Source organism: Pleurodeles waltl, chromosome 6 (genome assembly GCF_031143425.1).
Source record: "Pleurodeles waltl isolate 20211129_DDA chromosome 6, aPleWal1.hap1.20221129, whole genome shotgun sequence".
NCBI classification, from domain to species: Eukaryota; Metazoa; Chordata; class Amphibia; order Caudata; family Salamandridae; genus Pleurodeles; species Pleurodeles waltl.
The window spans coordinates 694,987,643-695,008,527 of NC_090445.1; the positions used below are offsets into that span (position 1 = coordinate 694,987,643).

The 20,885-nt window shown below is 43.9% G+C and overlaps 1 protein-coding gene across 1 annotated transcript in view; it reads right to left on the bottom strand.

Annotated features, from left to right (window-relative positions):
* The window catches only part of LOC138300177 (disintegrin and metalloproteinase domain-containing protein 9-like), a 587,087-nt gene that overhangs the window by 532,493 nt on the left and 33,709 nt on the right, over nt 1–20,885 (bottom strand). The window lies entirely within an intron of this gene.

The following is a 20,885-nucleotide window of genomic DNA, read 5'->3' on the forward strand; positions in this document are numbered from 1 at the left end:
TCACTCCATAGCGATCCCAACTCAATAGAACTGCTGCATCAACAGACAGCTAAAGCTTTTCATGGCTATAAACAAGTTAATTAACAAAAGAGCCTGAATACTTTTAAAACAGTAGGTCACATAGATGATGTGTGGAATGTCTACATTTGTGTATTTAAAAATAAAAACACGGTAATAAATAAAAAATGTACAAAGATATGATACTGGAAAGATAGCGGTAGGGAAAAAGAGCAAGCGCGTCAATAACATGTTTTTATTCAAAGAACTACTGGCTCCATGGAACGAACTGCAGCAAAGGGCATGAAGAGGAAAACAGTATATTCTTCAGAGAAGACCTTGAACAGGAGCATTGTGACCTGGTATCATCAGACTCAATATAAAACGGATTAACATCCAGTTAAGCGCTCAGTGAGGAGGGATCATTAGAAATGATGAATACATGAAATGAAAATACATTAAATGACCCATTGACCATAAGTCACAGCAAATTCTTTTTGTGCGTACACAACGATTTAAGTCAGTGTTCTTGTAAAATGACTTACTCTAAACGTTTAGGTACTCATTGTCCAAATCCAATGTCATATTGTCCACACCTTGTGCTTTATAAGAATAGGCATGAAAATACACTTTAAAACCCCTGCCCAAGCAAGGACCCTCACTCTAGTCAGGGTAAAGGAGAATCACCCTCAGTTAATCCCCGCTCACTACATTGGTAGCTTGGCTCGAGCGGGCAGGTTTAACTTCAGAAGCAATGTGTAAAGTAGTTGTACCAACACGCACAGTAACACTATGAAAACACTACAAAATGGACACCCCACCAGTTTAGAAAAATAGTAAATATTTATGTAAATCGAACAAGACCAAAATGTCAAAAATCTAACATACACAAGTCAAGATATGAATTTTAAAAAGAATAAGAGTCTTAATCCTTAGCAAACAGTGAGAACGCTGTTGTTACACAAAGTACCTGGTTAGCGTTGAAAATAAAGTCACATGTGCGAGTGGGTGTCGAAAAAAGCCAGCGATGTGTTGATTTCTCACTCGCAAGCGAGACCATGCATCGTTCCTTCTCCTGTTGGGTTGGCATGTGTCGTTTTCTCTCCCGCAAGAGAGCGATGCGTTGATTCTCAGACTGGCATCTTGGGTCAGGGCAGGCTTTGCGTTGATTTTTCACGTTCAGTAATGTTGCATTCAAAATCCGGTCGCACAGTGCCAGGAAACCGCGCTGCATTGGGCTTGCGTCATTATCAGCAACAGCTAGCGGGTGTTACATGTTGTTTCTCCAGCTGCGACACGTCGATCTCTCAGCCGCGTTGCAGGCGGAGTGTTGATTTTAGCTGCGAGGCCGACGGCATGTTATTTATCAGCTGCGTTGGAAATGGTGCGTCAAAAGTTTCCCTGCACGGCGGTTAGTGTGTGGATTCTGTCCATTTCCACCAGCTTCACTTTCAAGGGCCCAGAGACAGGTTAGGGCACCACTTGGCAAGGCAGGAGTCTCACTAGAAAGTCCAGGTGCTGGCAGAGAGAAGTCTTTGATGTCCCTGAGACTTCAACAACAGGAGGCAAGCTCAGTTCAAGACCTTGGAGATTCTTCACCAGTGGAAAGTCACACAAAAGTCAGTCTTTGTCCCCTTTCAGGCAGAAGCAGCTACTGCAGGCCAACCCAGCAAAGCACAGTCACAGGCAAAGGGGCAGTACTCCTCCTCCAGCTCTTCCACTCTTCTCCTTAGCAAAGGTTGCTCTTGGTTCCAGAAGTAATCTGATTTGCAGTGGTTTTGGGTTCAATACTTATACCCATTTCTGCCTTTGAAGTAGGCCTACTTCAAAGGAAAGTCTCTGTTGTTCACAAGAGCCTGTCTTGCACAGGCCAAGCCCCAGACACACATCAGGGGGTTGGAGACTGCCTTGTGAGAGGGCAGGCACAGCCCAATCAGGGGTAAGTGACCACTCCTTCCTCCATTCTAGCACTGATGACCCATTAGGCTATGCAGGCTACACCCCAGCTCCCTTTAGCTCACTGTCACAAACAGTCCAACTGTCAAACTGACCCAGACAGGCAATCCACAAACAGGCAGTCACAGAATGGTTTAAGCAAGAAAAAGCCTACTTTCTAAAAGTGGCATTTTCAAACTAACAATCTAAAGACCAACTTCACTAAAAGTTGTATTTTTAAATTGTGGGTTCAGAGGCCCTAAACTCCATATTTCTATCTGCTCTTAAAGGGAATCGTCACTTTAAAGTTATTTAAAAGCAGCCCCCATGTTAACCTATGAGAGAGATTGGTTTTGCAACAGTGAAGTCTGAATTTAGCATTATATTACTGTCAGGACACGCAAAACACACCAGTACATGTCCCACCTTTAGCATACACTGCACCCTGCCCATGGGGCTACCTAGGACCTACCTTGTGGTGCCTTACATGCAGAAAGAGGGAAGGTCTAGGCCTGGCAAGTGAGCACACTTGCCAGGTCGAGTTGGCTGTTTAAAACTGCACACACAGACCCTGCAATGGCAGGTCGGAGCCATGTTTACAGGGCTGCTCTTGTGGGTAGCACAAACAGTGCTGCAGTCCCACTAGTAGCATTTGATACACAGGAACGAGGCACCTCTAGTGCACTTTACTAGGGACTTACTCGTAAATCAAATATGCCAACCATGGAAAGCCAATTACACATATAATTTACACAGGAACACTTACACTTTACCACTGGTCCGCAGTGGTAAATTGTCCAGAGCAAACAAAACAGCAAAAATAGAGTCCAGCACACAGAAACAACCTGGGAAGCAGAGACAAAGAGGTGGGGAGACCACGCCAAGGGTGCCGGTATAACACAGCTGAAAGTGGGGATCAATTACCCAACCTCATGGGAGTTCTCTTCACTAGGGCAGAAGAATCTGGACAGAGCATCACCATTGGTGTGTTCGTACATAAAAAAGTGTCCAACGTATATATACATTTCTACTGAGAGCTGGGCTACTAGCTACCTTTTGCGCACTTCATGCAGAATTCATGCGTAATTTTTCTATTTTCTTTAAGTACATTTTAATTTACCCTTCAAATATAACAGTCCACTGTGTTAGAACAATAATTAAAATTTAAAATTGCTGCCCTGCACCATGATGTACGCAAGAGTCGCAATGTATGTGTTACAACTCAGCACCACAATGAATGAAAACACATGCATCACGATCCACGCTTCGCATGAATCACAATGCATGCACCCGCATGGGCAGTCATCTTCGATTTGGTATAATTTATTAGGAAACCCATTCCACCTTTAGCGGCCATGCATGTGAATGCACATTGAAGCATGCGCTTGCCTGTCTATACCAACAAGCAGTAGCAAAGCCAACCACTCAGCCTTTGAAAGCCGAGACCTAATGGCTTTGCCAGTGCTTATTTCTAATTGTTGCCAATCCATAAAATCTCTCTAATCTCCAGGCCACTTTTGCTTTGAGAGTATGATTGGTCAGCAGAACAGTCATCGCTTTAAAACTGTAAGACCCTAATTTATATGAGCATAGAATGTCATGAATAAATAGAACGAGGGCACCACTCTTTTCCCAGAGGGCCAGATGTAGGAACATTCTGAATTGCGTCCCGCAAATTGCGAGTCAGACCGACTCGCAATTTGCGAGTCGCAATTCAGAATGTTGGATGGTGTCCCTGACACCATCTGCGATTCGCAGTGGGGTCGCAAAGGCCCACCTCATGAATATTCATGAGATGGGTTGCAATTTGCTACCCCCTTGCGAATGGCGGCCTTCACAGGGATGGTGGCCTGCTGCGGACAGCAGACCACCATGTCTGTGACTGCTTTTTAATAAAGCATTTTTTTTTTTTTTTTTTTGTAATGCAGCCCGTTTTCCTTAAAGGAAAACTAGATGCATTCCAAAAACGAAAAATGAAACGTTTTCGTGTAATTTTTTCAGAGCAGGCAGTGGTCCCGTTCGCGGTCACAAAGCAATCCTGCATTGCACTGCGGCTCGCAATTAGGATGGGGACACCCCTTCCTAATTGCGACTCGCAAACCCGTTTTGCGATTCAGTAACCAGGTTACCGAATAGCAAAATGAGGTCTCTGCATTGCAAAGTGCATTTTGCACGTAGCAAACAGTGAAATTCGCTGTTTGCGACGTGCAAACTGCTTAGTACATCTGGCCCTCAATGCTTTAAACTGTACCAACTTTTTTTAACTAAACCTGCATGGTAAGCTAGTGTGTTCCCCTGCCCTAAGTGCCTGAGTGTGACCCTGATATCCACATTGTTATTTAGGCTCCAGCATCACTCTATTCTAGTGTGTGCACACATAGGCCTAGGTCTGTTCGTCTACATTTGAGATCCAGGACCTGTCCTGTGACCTAGAGGGGCACACAAAGTGTTCCCTTATAATGGCTGTAGGACTACTGCCTATATCTCAGGTTAATCACAAAAATCATTGGTGGCAGCATAAGACTTTTTGCAAACCAGTTATGTGACCAGACCTTTTCTTTGTATCAGGGAGAAAAATGTCTACTTACCCCTCTCTTGTAAAGTTTTGTTCTTATGTGAACCACAGACCCTTGTGCTGACATTCTGTGTGATGAGAGTGTTTATGTGTAGGGATTGTATAGCACATATGTGGTTGTTGGGGGCTGTGTTTGGATTGAGTCTGAGCAATGGAACCATGGGTTTCATCTGGGATGGCCCCGGTTGAGCATGGCACAAGATTGATAGTGATGCATCTTCCCCAGACAGAAAAAGCGTATTGATTGCATTCCTGTGGCTGGAAGGTGGATGCCCAGATACTGACGATAGGAAGGATGAAGATGGAGCTGTCTTTAAAAATTAAATGAGGTCCTTGTTAGCTGATTATTTCTTCCTACTCATTACCATATGGTTGATAGCAGCAGTGAAGGGTAGGAATGCGTTTTCTCTTGTTCGCGGTTAGGAATTTTCTAGACAGAGCTTGCCCTCTTGCCTGCTCCTGATTAATGCTTGAGGAAGGTTGACGTCAACCGGGTAAAGAGATCTCACACTTTACTGTGCCCTTGTTTTGGATACTCCTGTTTGGAGACAATCCCTTTGCTACCTGCTTTGGGAGTTATCACACTGCACAAAGGCAGTTTCTAATTAAAAGTCAGAAAATTACATTTGAAGGAGAACTGCCCCAAGCAAGGTTGACTGCGTGCCCTCACTACCCTGTGAGTCAAGTGAGGAAAGGGTGTCCTTGGCCTAGTTTGCAGATCCATAAGATGACCTACAACAGGTGCTATTATGGCTTGGTGGCAAACAACCTAACCCTTAACGGAAGAGGCCCACTAGCTGCTGTCTGTCTTGTGCCCCCCTCGAGGGTGTACTGACAAATACATTATTTTAGTTTCCAATTTACACCAATCTGGCCTCTATCATGATGTTTTCTTGATGAATTCACCTTTATTTTGTTATTGTGTGCCCTTACATTAACAAAGAGAATCCTGGCCCTCCATGCCTTCTTGAAATGCCCCATTCACCAATTCTGTCTGAGAGAGTGTCCCTCAGCTCCCCTTTTCCCATAGTGCTCTCTCCAGCTAGCTCCTTTTTGGTTTTGTCCACCCCTCACCAGCCTACACTCACAAGTGGTCCTATTTAGAGGGCTCAGTCTTCGTTTTACCATGATTGTTATTCAACAAATGACCAGATCTTTGCTGTGATCCTCCAAAATAATAACAGGAGTCTGATGCATTTAAATGGATATTTACGTTGTGAAAGCAGTCTGTGGGTCCCCCTCCGTTCCTGCTTATAGAACAACCCCCACCATTTTCCTCTCTATAAGGCCATAAATACCTGCTTGTTCCAATCGTAATGACTCGTTCTCTGCTGGCTCTGTCCTCTTTTCCTGTGCGGGCTCAGTACAAGGAGAACACTTTAGTGGTGCATATGGTGCTTCAAAATGGCAACGTTTAAAAATGCCATACAGAACCAACTGTGAGAGTTCCTGCATTTGTCCATTCCATCTTACCCCTCTTTTAAAAGCCCCCAACCCTAGTCTGCAACTGCTCAACATCCAATGCTCCTGTCTTTCAAAGAGTGTCCTTTCGCCCTGTGCTCTCCTGTATCTGCCTTATTTTACTGGCCCACAGGCCCCATCCCCAACTGTGCCCACACCACCCTTGCATGCTTCTTTTTCACAATTCTTAGCTGTTGGTTAATCGTCATCCACAAGAACTAAACCTAATTTTTATAAAAATGTCCTTCTTTTACCGTTCTAAATATTCTACTAAATATAGTGATTTCAATGGAAAGTTCATGTTGGACCAGGAAGTCAGTGTCAGAGGGCCCTCCTTGTAACCATGAAACTTTGAGATCAAAGACTCTCCACTTTTCCATCTCGTTCTACCTTTTAAACCACTGCCAATTTACATTATGGACTTGTAACTTTCATTTTTCAATTAGAAGGAGTTGCTTAACAGTATGGACTCCCACGTTCCAGCGTGAGGTATACCTAATTTGAGAGGACTAGTACATGTTGAACCATCTATGACCTACATTGTGCAGAGTCAAATGTGTGACTATTTTATTCTCAAACACAGGAAGAGCCGAAGAAGAGCAAATAGCTGGAATGTACAAAAAACAGGACCGAGACCCACAGATGGTCTCTAAACAAGACATAGGGGGTGATTCCGACCGGGGTCCGCGGGAGCACCGCCAACAGGCTGGCGGTGCTCCTTTGGGCATTCTGACCGCGGCGGTACAGCCGCGGCCAGAAACGGAAAGTCGGCGGTGTACCGCCGACTTTCCGCTGCCCAGGGGAATCCTCCATGGCGGCGCAGCTTGCTGCGCCGCCATGGGGATTCCGACCCCTATACCGCCATCCTGTTCCTGGCGGTTTCGGCCGCCAGGAACAGGATGGCGGTATGGGGTGTCGTGGGGCACCTGGGGGCCCCACTTAGAATTTCAGTGTCTGCTTAGCAGACACTGAAATTCGCGACGGGTGCTACTGCACCCGTCGCACCCCTTCCACTCCGCCGGCTCCATTCGGAGCTGGGTTCCTTGTGGAAGGGTGTTTCCCGCTGGGCTGGCGGGCGGCCTTTTGGCGGTCGCCCGCCAGCCCAGCGGGAAACCCAGAATGACCGCTGCGGTCTTTTGACCGCGGTACGGTCTTCTGGCGGTTCCCGCTTGGCGGGCGGCGACCCCCATAGTTGGGTGCTCGGTCAATATGACCCCTTGTAGATGCAATTGTTGCTGTTTTAAGTGATGGGTTTCTTAAAGGACATATTTCATGCTGAAGTTGTGCCCAAACACACACTGGTGAAACAAAAGTGTTGAAGCACCTTGGATTTGTCTAATAAGAACCCCTTATTCATGTATTATACCCCTTTTTTTTACTTTGTGTTTACAGATAAAATTTCTTACAATTAAAAATCTGAGAAAACAAAATGACAATGCATGAATTTATCTCAAACTCGTAATTGATAAGCCAAAGTGAAAGATGACTTTTCATGCATGTCTTTTACCCAGTTCTGTATCCCCAACAATCACCCACAATATGCATCCAGGATGGTGCTTTGTTTGAAGAAACCGGCTTGAGTTTTTAGACCTATTGTGACATAATTAGTTAAACGGCCCATTTAAACAATAAAAGAGATGACAAACATGTAAAAAGACCACCATAGATATATGAGCAATACTCTGAAAGAGACTGAAGAAGTAGTTTAAGGGAAGGAAAGCAACAAGGATATTCATATAAAATTGATTCAGTTGAAGGCAATGTTTTGTTGAAAACCATGCCCAGATATGAGCAATATTAATTGGGCTAAATATCTAGGGGGTTTGCGACTGACGACGGAGCAGAGTTAACAGAAGATGCAGGAAAGAAAGGGAATCCTTTGAAGTGAGGATGATAGGAGTGACCGTAAAGAAGCAAACGGTGCTCCTTTAGTCAAAAGAAAGATGAAGAAAATTAATAATCCGGGAAAAAACAAAATCAGGATTTGGGCACAAGGAGAATCTAAATATTATCCACAAAGTTGGGTATAGGAAGTGGTTATTCGTGCTGGCCTGATGTTTTGTTCCAAATGGTAGAATATGAAGAGAATCGTCAAATTATCTGCTGAAACAGTTACAAAGTTGGTCAGATAATGATGGGCTTACCATCAGACCACAAGTATTCTCCATCTGGTAGCATTATTTTGTATTCCAAAGGGATTTCCTGACTCAAATAACATATGAATTTCTTACCTCAAATTGGAAACAGTGTTGTTTTAGAGGTCTTTGTTTAAACATTGCTCAAGGTCCAACAGTTGTCAGCACCGGCTTGTGGACTTCAGCTCCCACAATAAAGCCAATTCTCAGCTCATCAAGCCTTCTTGGTAAACCTCTGTGTCCCGCCCCTCACAACACCTATTTCAGTGGTGGCAGGTGATATTTGAAAGTAGTGGGGCACAAAAGTTGGGGGATGAGTGTTACATTATGAGCTAGCACATCTAAAAGTGAGTTCGGGGGGATAGGGTTGAGAAAGGGGGGTTTGTTCTCCTTGAGAAAATTGGAAAAAAGGGTGGCAAATGGTGCATTTTAAAGTAAATTTGAGAAACATGAAAGTTTATAAAGCAGTTGTAAGCATATAGGACCTAATTACAACCCTGGTGGTCTTTAGATTGGCAGGTTGCGGTGGCAGTCTGACCGCCACCAAAGCAGGGGTCCGACTGCTTTGGTGGAAGTCAGACCTCCACATTATGACCGTGGCGGCTGACCTACAGTCAGACCTCCAGCACCGCCAGTTCTCCTCCACAGGAGGGACTGGCAGTGCTGGCGGTCCTAATCTGTCAGAGCGGCGCTGCAAGCAGTGCCGCCCTGGGGATTACGACCTCCCCACTTGACCAGCTTTTACATGGCGGAAGAGATGGGGTGCAGACACTGAACAGCACAACGGGTGCTGGTGCACCCTAAGCACCAGAGCATTTCCACCGGCTCAGTTATGAGCCGGTGTCAATGTTGTAGGGTGTTTCCCGCTGGGCCAGCTGGAAACTCCTAATGAGGCCCGCGGGAAGGCGGCCACACTGGCAGCAACCTGACTGCTGGAGTTTTGCGGACGGCCTTTTCCGTCCGCCAAACTCAAAATGACCCCCATCTTTAAGAAACATTTAAACACATTAACAATTGCCCCATGAGGTCTGGTAGGCCAGTTTTTACAGTTGTTTTCCCTGATATTACCACATACATTGCCTGCAGTAAGCTTAAATGGATGAACTATCCCCTACCTTGCAAAATATTGCCCCGGTTTGAAGTCGCTGCTCCCCCTTCTTTTTATAGCTATTTGATTTAATAATGGGTCCACTTTTATTCTGGTACCCGGCACCGGGCTTATTGTATGTCCAGGTCTGACCATACCTGCTGCAATTATCCTTGGGTAGCTAAGGAAGTAAGATGCACCATTTACTAACAGCCTTCATGGTTCCAAGCTCTAAATGTTGTGACTACGTTTAGTTCCCATCAGTCACAATATGATTTGATGCAAAAAAGAACGAGACTTCTTTTATGCTCACAGCACTCCCGTCAGCAGAAATGCAACTACCGCAACACGTGGGATAAGCGAGTGATGCTTGTGGACTGAAAAGGTCAGAGCATGCTGGGAAAGAGCATTTCTTACGGCACATTGCCAGAGAAAGCTTATCCCTACCTGTGCAGTACAGTGGGAAGGTGCCCAGAGTCCTAAGGTCGAGCTGCAAGAGTCAGCAAAAAACCCGGAAGGAAAAGCAAAAGGTTCAGGGAGATCAACTAAGAAGAGCCATCTCCAACAGTGAGTGACACTTGAAAAGACCAATGGCTAATGAAAGCTTACCCAAAGCCCCTGTGTATGTATATGTATGTATGTATGTATGTATGCAGGTATGTATGAATGAATGCATATATTTTTATGCTGTTTTATAATTACTAAAGCTTGGCTGCCAGGTAATGTTGTCAGGCCAAACACAACGATAAACAGTACATATAAAAGTACAAACAGTTACAAAAGTAAGGCTGGTAAAACAATACACAATCCCTCCTTAATGAGTGTAGCAAGAATCATCGCAGTGCAGAGCTCCTTCTGCCAGGGTTTGTCAGAGAGCTTAAACCTACCAAAACACTTGCCTTGTACAGTTATCTGTGACATTTAGTCTAACACAATCCTGAGTCTACAGGCTTTAATTAAGTATAATACCAACCCACCCTTAATGGAAGGCTGGTTTTAACATTTGTTTTTCACAATAAATAAATCAGGGCGACTTTGTCGGAACGTTTCATAATAAACAGATCACTCCTTTGACATCTCAAATAAAGTTAACCAATGAACCATTCATGCTTATAGCCTTTATCGTTGGGTTGTCACCACAATCAAAATTACTGTATTGAGCATATGTTTTATCACAGGGGGAAAGTGCAATACAAGCTCTCCCTTTAAGAGGATGCTGCAACGTCTGCTGAATCAAAACTTTGCACAGAAGATGATCAACATTTGGATGGAGCTTAAGGCCATTCGCTCAGTGCTGATTCTTAACATCTTTCTCTGGTGATCACATAAAGTGTGGCAATAGATGTGCCTCAAATCACATCTAATGGGGAATTACCAAGGGACTTGGTAAATTTGCACCTAATTCACATAGGTATTCCTAATTTCTTATTGATATTTCACCTGAGACTTGTTGGGTGGAAGATACAAGATCTGAGGCATTACTGCGGATCTTGTAATTCCAGTGAGATCTTGTGATTTAGATGGGGTCAGTAACTGCTGTTGCCAGCCTCAATGGAATTACAGAACAACTTGTAATGAGACCTTTGGTGCTAGTGAGCAATTACGGGTGTGAGTTTGCATGTTTGCAGTCTCAACACCTTAGTGCCTAGCAAGTATTCACATGTCTGGGCTGCAGATGGATTCCATCATCTGTCCATCAATGTAAAGTTGTAAGTTTGCATGTAGGAATGGGAGTGCACATGTGGGCAGTAGCAGGGAATAAAGAGATATAATTGTGGAAATTAGAGAAGTTTGTCCTGGAAAATATCAGGCCCTTTTAATAAATCTTAAGTGACCTCAATATGAGTCAATAGACAGCCAGACTCACGGACGTCGGTCGGACCGCAGCCAATGCGGCAGTCCGAACGCCATATTTCAACCCTGGGGGAACCAACAGCTCCGCCAAGATCAGGAATCCCAGCAGTCTGGCAGTAAGTGGCAGTCCTAATCCGCTAGGGCGGCGCTGCAAGCAGCGCCGCCCTGGGGATTACAACCTTGCTCTCTGCCAGCCCTTTCATGGTGGTAGCACTGCCATGAAAAGGCTGGCAGAGAACAGGTGCAGGGGGCCCCAGGGGGGACCTTGCACTGCCCATCCATTTGGCATGGGCAGTTCAGGGCCCCCACTGGCCAGCACTCTTGCAGTGTTCACTGTCTGCTTTGCAGACAGTGAACTTTGCGAGGGTGCTTGTGCACACTGCAGCCTACAGCATTGTTGCCGGCTCAATTACGAGCCGGAGACAATGCTGTAGGCTGTTTCCCACTAGGCCAGCAGGTGGAAACTCAGGTTTCCACCTGCTGACCTAGCAGGAAACTGTTAATGGGCCCAGCGGGGAAGTAGCCAGTATGGCGGTAACCTCCCCGTCGGACATTTGGCAGACGGTGTAAACTGTCGCCGAACTCATAATCAGGCATTACATGTCCCTAAAACATGGAAGCAGGTGTTTCTGTTAGCGCCCTTATTTGGTTTCTTAATGTTAATTTATAAGGGGACGCGTTAGAGGTTCGATGGACCTTTTGACTGCGCTCAGAGTAATTTCCAATTAAATCCCAAATACAACACAAATCTTCAATAAATAACAGTAAATGCCTATGGAGTCAAACATCTTCATGGACCATGACCCATTTGGCCATGAATGACCACACCTTTATATAAAGTTAGAATGTTTATTTCCCTATATTAACATTGCTACTATCATGTAAATTAATCTCAACACAAACTTATAAGCATACAAGAACAGCACTGGCTGTCCAAACCTTCTGAAGAACCTCAATATAATTAGTGCATTAATTATTAAACATTCTAGAATCAAAATATAAAACAATAGCAAAAATAACTGTGTAATAGAAATAACATACATTTAGGTTCAGCAACTGAGCAACATCACTTATATTTTAGTAACAACCTGGTAACTTGTCAGGATTTCTCTAAATAACCATCTGGTTAGCAAAGCATGTTTGGGCTTCATGCAAAACAATTTTAGTCAACATAAATTTGGAAAACATCTGAGTATGGCTCTTTCAAAATAGCAGTTTGTACCTAGAAAAAAAGATAAAATTCACATCAAGAACAATAGCATTTTGTTATACCTCTCTTCATGTGGATCAGCAAGCTACGATTATCTTTGTCAGGTGGGCATCTGTTCGGTCAGCATCAACAACAGACCATGAAAAGGAATGGTTCAGATACGGGGGACTCCAGGCTATCTGAACCATCAGAAAGCAATGTCTAGGGGGACAGCATTCGGCATCAGAAGTTTAAGCAAATCATTTAAAGATAAACTCCTCTCTGGAGGAAATCAAATTAGGAAAAAGGCACACCTCTAAGGCGGCAAAATTAGGAAAAAGCCTGCTTCTCTCTGTGCAGTCGAGCTAAGTTAAAATCATCTAGAGAACTTCCCACGTTGTGACTGGTCAAAGAATCGTGCATTTACATTTAGTCCAATAAGAATAAGAGTATAAATCTAAGATATAAATAAACTGTCTTTCACATGTCAATAATTGTCTCCTCTTCTCCTGTTCTCACCATCAGGCTCTTTTGTATCCATCTGTACTCCAGTCAGTGCATCCATTGTTAGCTCCTGGGAACATCGCTGTCTCATGTATTAAACTATACATTATAGCAATAACTAGTACAAGATCTTCTAGCAAGCAGTTCTCATGAGAAAGTTAAAGACATCTGCTAGCGTTTGGTCAATTCAGTGGAAAACAATATGTGAATTCATTTCCCTAGACATATATTCCCACATATATTAGAACAGTACAGATTAACATGAGGCTGTGCAACTAGGCCCAAACCTCGCTAACTTAAGGCCTATAGTTAATAAAGCAAATACATAATAGGTAATTATTATTATGACACAGTACTACAATAACCTAGACATGGGCACTTCAATTAATATTAATAAGCATTTAATAAGGACACTTTGTGATTATGACGGCCACTCAAGTGGGCACATTTTCCAAATTGCACCTTATTTTCTATGTTAATCAAATTCTATGCAGATTCATAATTCAAATTACATGAAATATTTATTAGCAAAAGTTCAGCGTTCACATTACTTGACCTGAACTCTACTAGTGAGGTAGTGTCTTGAACATAACAATATCCAGACATACCAGAGATATAGGCAGGAACGATTGCTGGTACATTCAGCAGGCCTTCAATCTTAACATTTCCAATCCATCAACATCTGCCCTCTGTCATCTGTGCTATGTCACACATACAGAAATGGGTGGGATTCTTCTGGAGATCCAACTAAAAGTGAGGATTTGACAATTTTCCGGGATAGGACAAAAGGGGACACTTCCCCTCTGGTAAGGGACATCATTGCTGAGTCTCAGAGTAAATTAGCACAGCATTGATTTTTCCACCCACTGTGGTGAGTGGGCAAGCCTGCTGCAGGGTTTTCAGGGGTAATCAATGCAATGTTTGGGGCAGCATGAAGCAGGATAGGATGGAAACTGTCAAAACCACTCAGCCCAGTACTTGATCGCAGCCACTCACAGTCACTTATGTCTTTCTGTACAGAGCTCACTTACCCACAAATATTTCGTAAGGAAACATGGAAAGAAAAATTATAACCACAGAGCAGAAATTTAAAGGGTCTCCATTTGCTACTTATGCCACATACTGTAGCGCTAGAGCAGTCGATCACGTTGGATGAGGTATCAGAAAGCTCAGTAGTACGAACAGCTGCCAGAAGGAACCATCTCATGTGACACCTTCATTCAGTACTAGATTAGAAGCCAACCGCAGGTTGCCTTTTAGGACTTTATTTGGGCTTTTAACACTGTAAGTATGTGTAAAAAAAAAAACCTTGGGATGTTCATCACTGTTCTCTAAAAAGTCAAGATTTATCAGCACGCCACAGGGCCTCTCAGCAGGTAGCAGAGCATAATAACATGACATGAAGGCCATATTTACTAATAGGCCATGCAGCCTGCTGCTCTGTGTTGCATTAATGGGAGAGAGCAGGACAGTGCTGTATCTACTAAAATATGGCGCTGCTGCTGTCATTCCCTGTGCTGGTGTACTTTCTTGTGCCTAGTGCCACACAAATATCTTTATTCCATAGTGCAAGGGTAAGCGCGTGATGCCAAGCATAGGTTTTGTGCTGGAAGGTGAATCCTACCTCATTTTAAAATAAATAAATCTGTATGCAGACATATCAATGGGGAGAGGGATGCCCATTGAACACAGACGTAATAAATCCATAGAACATATTTAAAAGAGCACGGGCTCCCGAAAGGCAGACATGAATTCTTAAAAAATGGATTTGGATATGTCAAAGTGTTAGGTGGCACAGAAGTCTGGATATGTGCCACTCCTGCTGTAAGCATTCTGATGCCGTGAATGTAACAGGGTTGGCTTCGAGGAATATAACTCTTAGATACTATATATTATGCTTGGCGTGCCCCACAATGTTGATCCTGGTTGTCATGAGCTCACCTGTTGTCAAGACTTGGGTGGAACTGAGAACTGTGTGCCGCAGAAACTTTGCTAGCCTCATGCAGCTCATGGAGGGTGCATTCAGAATGAACACAGGAGTAGTTCAAAATCCTAAACCGAACACTGCTATGAATGTATTTATTGAAGTATCATAAAGTGCAATAAAAGTGCTTAGTATCTCCATTCAGGTACTTCATGGCACTTGACAGTGGTGGAACAGTGGAGTGAAACATTTTAGCAGGGAATTAACTCCACACAGGCGGATGAGTAACTGTGTTTGAAATTGTTCATCTGACCCCTGTTCCGTGCTTACTTCAGTTAAAGTCAAACCAGAACAGCTTAGTTTTCAAATGTTTCCTCAATCGCAAGCAGATAGATCTGGATCTCAAATTCATGCTAAGCGCATTATCCAGTCTAGGTGCTTTCACACACAATCCTCTTCCTCTTTGTATCATCACACCATATTGGAATTGAGCCACTCGAGTCTGCACTGTGGAACAGCACATAAGTGAAAGACAGACTGACTTTTAGGTTGAGCACAGCAGCGTGCAAGCACTGCTTTTCCGATGTGTTGTTATCTATTTTGGCTTTTATCACGCCCACCTCATGTCCATCACTATCGCTCGTTCATGGGTTTACCCTTAAAAAAATGCTTTACGTTTGCCCCTTCTTGGGGCTACTTGGTTACCGCTTTGGACATGGACCCAGTTACATGGCTAATTGCACTTTTGCTGATGCATTTGACTGCGAGCAAACTTCTTTTTCCTTTTCTGTGTCTTCTTCACGCTCATGGCGTGGCGCTTTGAATCTGCTTGCTTATGTGAAACTGTATTACTTTTAATTTTCGATTTATGTGGCAAGAGAAGTCCGGTTAAGAGTTTACAATGCTATTAGCTCTAACTCGAGCAAATGCGAGACCCATTGCATTGCAAATACTTGTTTTAGGATGCCTGGCCATCTTCAAGTGTGCAGGCAGCTACCCATCCTTCAATTCAAAGAGGGATAGAGATCCTCCCGCTTGTGAGTGCAGTAAGTAACGGCATCCGCCTGCAAGGGATCCCCTGAACCATTCTTCTCCCATTCTAGAGAGTTCCAACAGGACCACACTGACTGTGCGCCACTTCTATGTGGCACAGTGGCACAGTCAGGGCACCCCAAATAGCCGCTTTGCACTCGGCACTCATGTCTGCAATAGAGTACAGGTGCAGAAGTAAAGTGTTTCCTCATTCGCATTGGTCCATACCCCCATGCAAAGGAGGGAATGCCCCCTTGTGATTGCATCAGCTCAAAATATGTGTGTATGAGCAGTCCATACTATAGAAGAGGTCATGTAAGTATCTGCAGCCCTTGTTTAATACGAGAGTGCCCCAGAGGTGCCAGAAGCTTGTGCAAATTCCTGCTGTGTTCCCATGGCACTTACTGTAATACAGTCCCTATTGACAGCAAGATGGTGCCACTATGATAAAGCCTTGGTGTAGAAAGCAATGAGCTGAGTGATGAGACTGTTTGCCAGAAGAATGGATGACATACAGCAGTTGGTAGGCCATTTGGAATAGATGGCCCTTTGGATTCGCATGGAATTTGAGAACATCTATAAGTTTGGGGTGTGCAGTTGTGGCAGTTTAGAGGGAGGCGCACTATACATTAATTGGCCTATCTCCAAATCTCTTAAAAGTGGCTGGGTTGCTTTGAGTAAACACATCATTAGATATCGAAGTGGCCAATAAAACAAAAAATAAGAATGGTATTCTGGGATATTGCAATGAAGTGATATTTGTGTAAAGCGCAGCATCTTGAATTGCATTCTTTCCTTGAATTCATATTTGCTGGATGGGTGTGTGTGGTGTTTGGCTTGCTGTGGAAGAATGACATCAGGCTATCATAGAGTTCTTAGGAGAGAATAGGTGGGCCGTGTTGCTTGCCACAGGCCTAATTATTGGGTTTCTGGTCTACATTGAGACAAATCATTTAATCTCTCACCATGTTTTCAAGATTGAATGTCCTAGAATGCAGTATTTTCCGATCATGGTGTACCTCCATTTGAATCCTCCTCTATCTCCATATCTGCATGTTCCTAAAACTCATTGCACATGAGGTACCCTGTCCCCAAGCCTCCCTCCTTCCTGCCTTCAGGTTTCTATTAATTTGTGTCCTGCTTGCACGTTATGCATGTATTATCCTATCCTTGAACCTTCCATGACACCCAATTTCTCTCTCTACGAGTTTTACTATGTCCCGATGTTCCATTGCTTAATGCAATTATATGGCAGGTAATTAAGGACATTGTGCATTGTACCTACACAATCGTGTTCGTTGCAATTTTAAATACCGCATAAGGCATGTATTAGTATTTCCTTGATGCCTTTTCCCAATGTCTTCATGTCTCCCCCATTCCCATTCCTGGTCATCCTTGCCTCACATGATCCCAAACACACTTTTGTGATGTGTGCAATCATGTCACTGCATCACTCTTCTTTTCTGCACCTTGCTGCACAGTCTCATTTAGCGGATCGGTTTCCGTCTAAGAGCCTTCCATGGCCTTTTGCCACCACCATCCGAGCCTCGCCACTGACCTGAGCCTTTCTGACTCTGAGCTTCCTCTGCCCACTTGTCTGCCTTGCCCACTGTCTCCCCTGCACGTGTGCTATCCTTGTCAACACGTCCCCTCAGTTCACATGTCTCTTAATCTAAGTGACTTTTTGAAGTAAGTGTTGACCTTGTCCATGCACAGCCCTGACTCTCTGGCCATCTGTCCCAGTGTTACTACAGCCCAATTGTTGATCCCAGGTGAGGAATAGGGCGTGTTGGTGTGCTAAAGAGTCACCTGGTAAAGGGTAGCATGGCGTGGTGAAGTATAGTGAAGTTCAGTATCTTATTGCGTATGATATTTTATAATGTGATGTGATAATATGGTAAAGTGACAAATGGTGAAGGTGCAATGCTGCAAAGTGTAGACATTTAGTGGGAAATCAATATTTGTGTTTTCAGAAAGCATGATGGAGAGATGTGCTGGAGTGGTTTGATATGTTATCATGTAGTATGCTGTGGTAGAGTGTCATGTAGTATGGGAATATCTGCTGCCTCGAATGTAGTTATATGGGTGATATGTTGCTTGAAGTTGGTGCTCTGTTGTATGGTATTGTGTGGAATGGTAATGTGCAGTGCACAGTGTGGTGTAGTAGCATGCGGCATGGCAAGTTACACTATGTGTTTTGTGTGGTTACATATCTGTGATGTGGTCTGGTTTGGTGATAGCGTGATGTATAATGTAGCCTGGAGTGATGAGCAGTAATGTTGTGAAGATGCGGTACTATGCATTGTGTTGGTGTATGGTTTGGTAAATATACTGTTGTGATTGTGGTGCGATCATACATTTTGTACATGTATGTCTGAGCTCCCCTTGGCTTTCCTTTAAAATAACATGCCATAGAAGGCTGTTTTTTTCCTGCTTCTTCCTGCACATGTTAGTCACTAATGTCTCCTTGTCTCTGTTTTCTCTCATGTGTGTCTGCTAAACGTTTTGTGTGTATTTGTCTGTGTTCCTGCCTCACCCCAGGCCTTTCTACTTTATTGGTGTCTCGACTTTGTCTCCCTCGAGGCTTTCTGTGCCTCCTAAGATTCTCCATTCCCTGCTTCTTAGTCTGTGTAGAATGATCGCAGTAGGAGTTTTCCAACACTAAATACAAGTGTGGATGGGGGGAGGAGTAAGGCGCAATGTGCTGTAGGTACTGTAAATGGTGCAATCCAATGTATAAACTTGATGAGTGGGATCTTCTTTAGGGGCATGGTGCAAAGAACCCTGTGATTTCTATTTGTAGTCTCCTGTGGCAGATTGTGTTCTGAAGTTTATTGCTTTGACCTGTTTGGACGTTTCTATGCTGCAAGAAGCTCTAAGGGTTTGTCGGTGATGGAATGTGGGTCAAGATAGGCAGGGGTTCCAACATGCAGTTGCCTCTACATTGTTTGATGCTTTGCCTGTATACCACTAGTGTTCTGCCTACGTTGTAGGCTGGAAATAGTGAATCTCAAACATTGACAGAACAGAATATTAGTACCAGAACATAGATGGACAAACTATGGAAATTTTCTATACATAACTTCACATATACATACCTTAGTGATCTATATATATTCTGCCAGTGGTCCCATTGCCCCAGCAAGCAGGCAGCTGCTTTTAACAGCAGCTCCGTGGTTGCTGGAGCAATGATTTAATTTGGCTTCCCTGCACGCACATCTGCATGCAAGGAAGACAGATGAAAACTCTGCTTTCAGGCTTTCTGACAGCTGGACCTGTTTGACAGGTCCGGCTGTCAGAAAGCAGAGTGTTTGCTGTGACTTAGCTGCAGCTGTCGAAGGAGGTGGTGATCCCCGGGCTTGGGGGTCTGAAACAGACCCCCTATCATTATTTTAAACATAGCCTCAGGGAGGTGGTGGTCCCTGGGGCTGTAGGGGGGGCACCAGGTGCCCCCGCATTTTAATTGTTTCAAGTCCCGGGGAGGTGGTGGTCCTCGGGGTGTTCGGCCCCCTCCACATAATTTAAAGATAGCCCCAGGGAGGTGGGGGTCCACAGGGCTGTGGGGGGCAGGTGCCCAAGCATTATAATTGTATAAATTCTGAGGTGGTGATCCCCAGGGCTGTAGGCGGGCTAGGCGGCCCCCACATTAATCTTGCTTAAAGCCCCAGGGAGGAGGCCATCACCAGGGCTCTGGGGGAGGCCAACAGGCCTCCCCCACAGACATAAAACAATTAGCCCTGGGGAGGTGGTGATCCCCAGGCCGTGTGGGTGACATGTGGCGGTCCCCCGTTAGAAATAAACAATGCCCTAGGACTCTGCCCACCCGTGGGGTGCACTTTGTTTTTGTTTTTTGTTGGATCCGTGGATCTGCTGTGACTCCCACTGTAAATTTTTAAAAAAATGCTTTTTAGCCCTGGGGGCAGGGGGGGTCCCTCTGGGACCCCACCTCCAGAGCTAAGGGGTCAGGGTGACTGTACCCTGGTCCCTTTTCTTTTCTTTTTACATTTTTGTCAGGGACTTGGCTCAAGCTGAGTCCAACACTTCCTTTGTGAAGAGTTGCAGCCAATCAGATCTCAGCACGAGACTGGGAGGGGTCACAAATCCTTTGGGTCCTTGTATATACAAATTTGGATTTTCGTTAATTTCTCAAAAACTACTGGACAGATTTTCACCAAATAACAAAAAGGGCTCTTTCAGGACCAAGAGATACCTTTCTGCCAAATTTGGTGTAATTTCGTCCTGTGGTTTTGGTGCTATCGCTGTTCAATTTTTCCTGTGGAAATTAACATAGGAAACGCTCTTAATTTCACCCCCTCTTTATCTTAGTCCCTGCTTGATGGATCATCCGAAAACTCTCCTGACAGCAGCTCATTTGACTGTCGATGTGTTTTGAAAATTTTCATGATTGTCAAGAGGCGCCAAAGATATAGGCAAGTAAAAAACAGCTTTATCCATAGAAAGTAGTTCCTAACTATAACATCTACTGGCGACCGCCACACAGAGCTATATTTATATATATATATGCCGTAAAGGTTCCCGATGCTTGCCCGGCTTCTTCCGCCTCTCTTGGTCGATGCAGGTCACGGCCACCGGTAGTCGTTTATTAAATAACAGAGGAAATGCCACTCTTCACAGGCATTTCAAAAAGACCGCACTCCACAGTTTTCAGTTGAAAAACAGAGTTTAATGGCGACGCATTTCGATCAAAAGATCTTCCTCATGGCCAATAATGCTCTTAGTCTTCCCTCCCATTTAAAGAAACATAATATACCCTCACATAGACAGAGAAAAAAATCTGTATGTATCCAAAACTAATTGTGTATTCTCCATTAATATCCCATAAAACGCTATATACATCATAATTCCAACACCTAAAAATTAAATACTTATATTCAACCTTCATTAATTTTGAAGATGAAAAACATTGATGTCTTATTCAGCCAAAAATCATAAAAAATCATTAAAAAAATAAATTATAACATTCTATCTCAAATGTCAAAAGCATTGTCTCTCTTCTTCAACTTATTCACATTCCTATTTTTTATCTAGACGATTTTTAGCATATATTCAAGAAAAATTGCATAAGAAAACATAAAACCTTTCCTCAGAACCTCTCTTCAAATTTTCTTTTGGCCAAGTGGCCATAATAATTTTCATGGAGAAAATCAAACCAAACAGGAAGGTTGGTTATC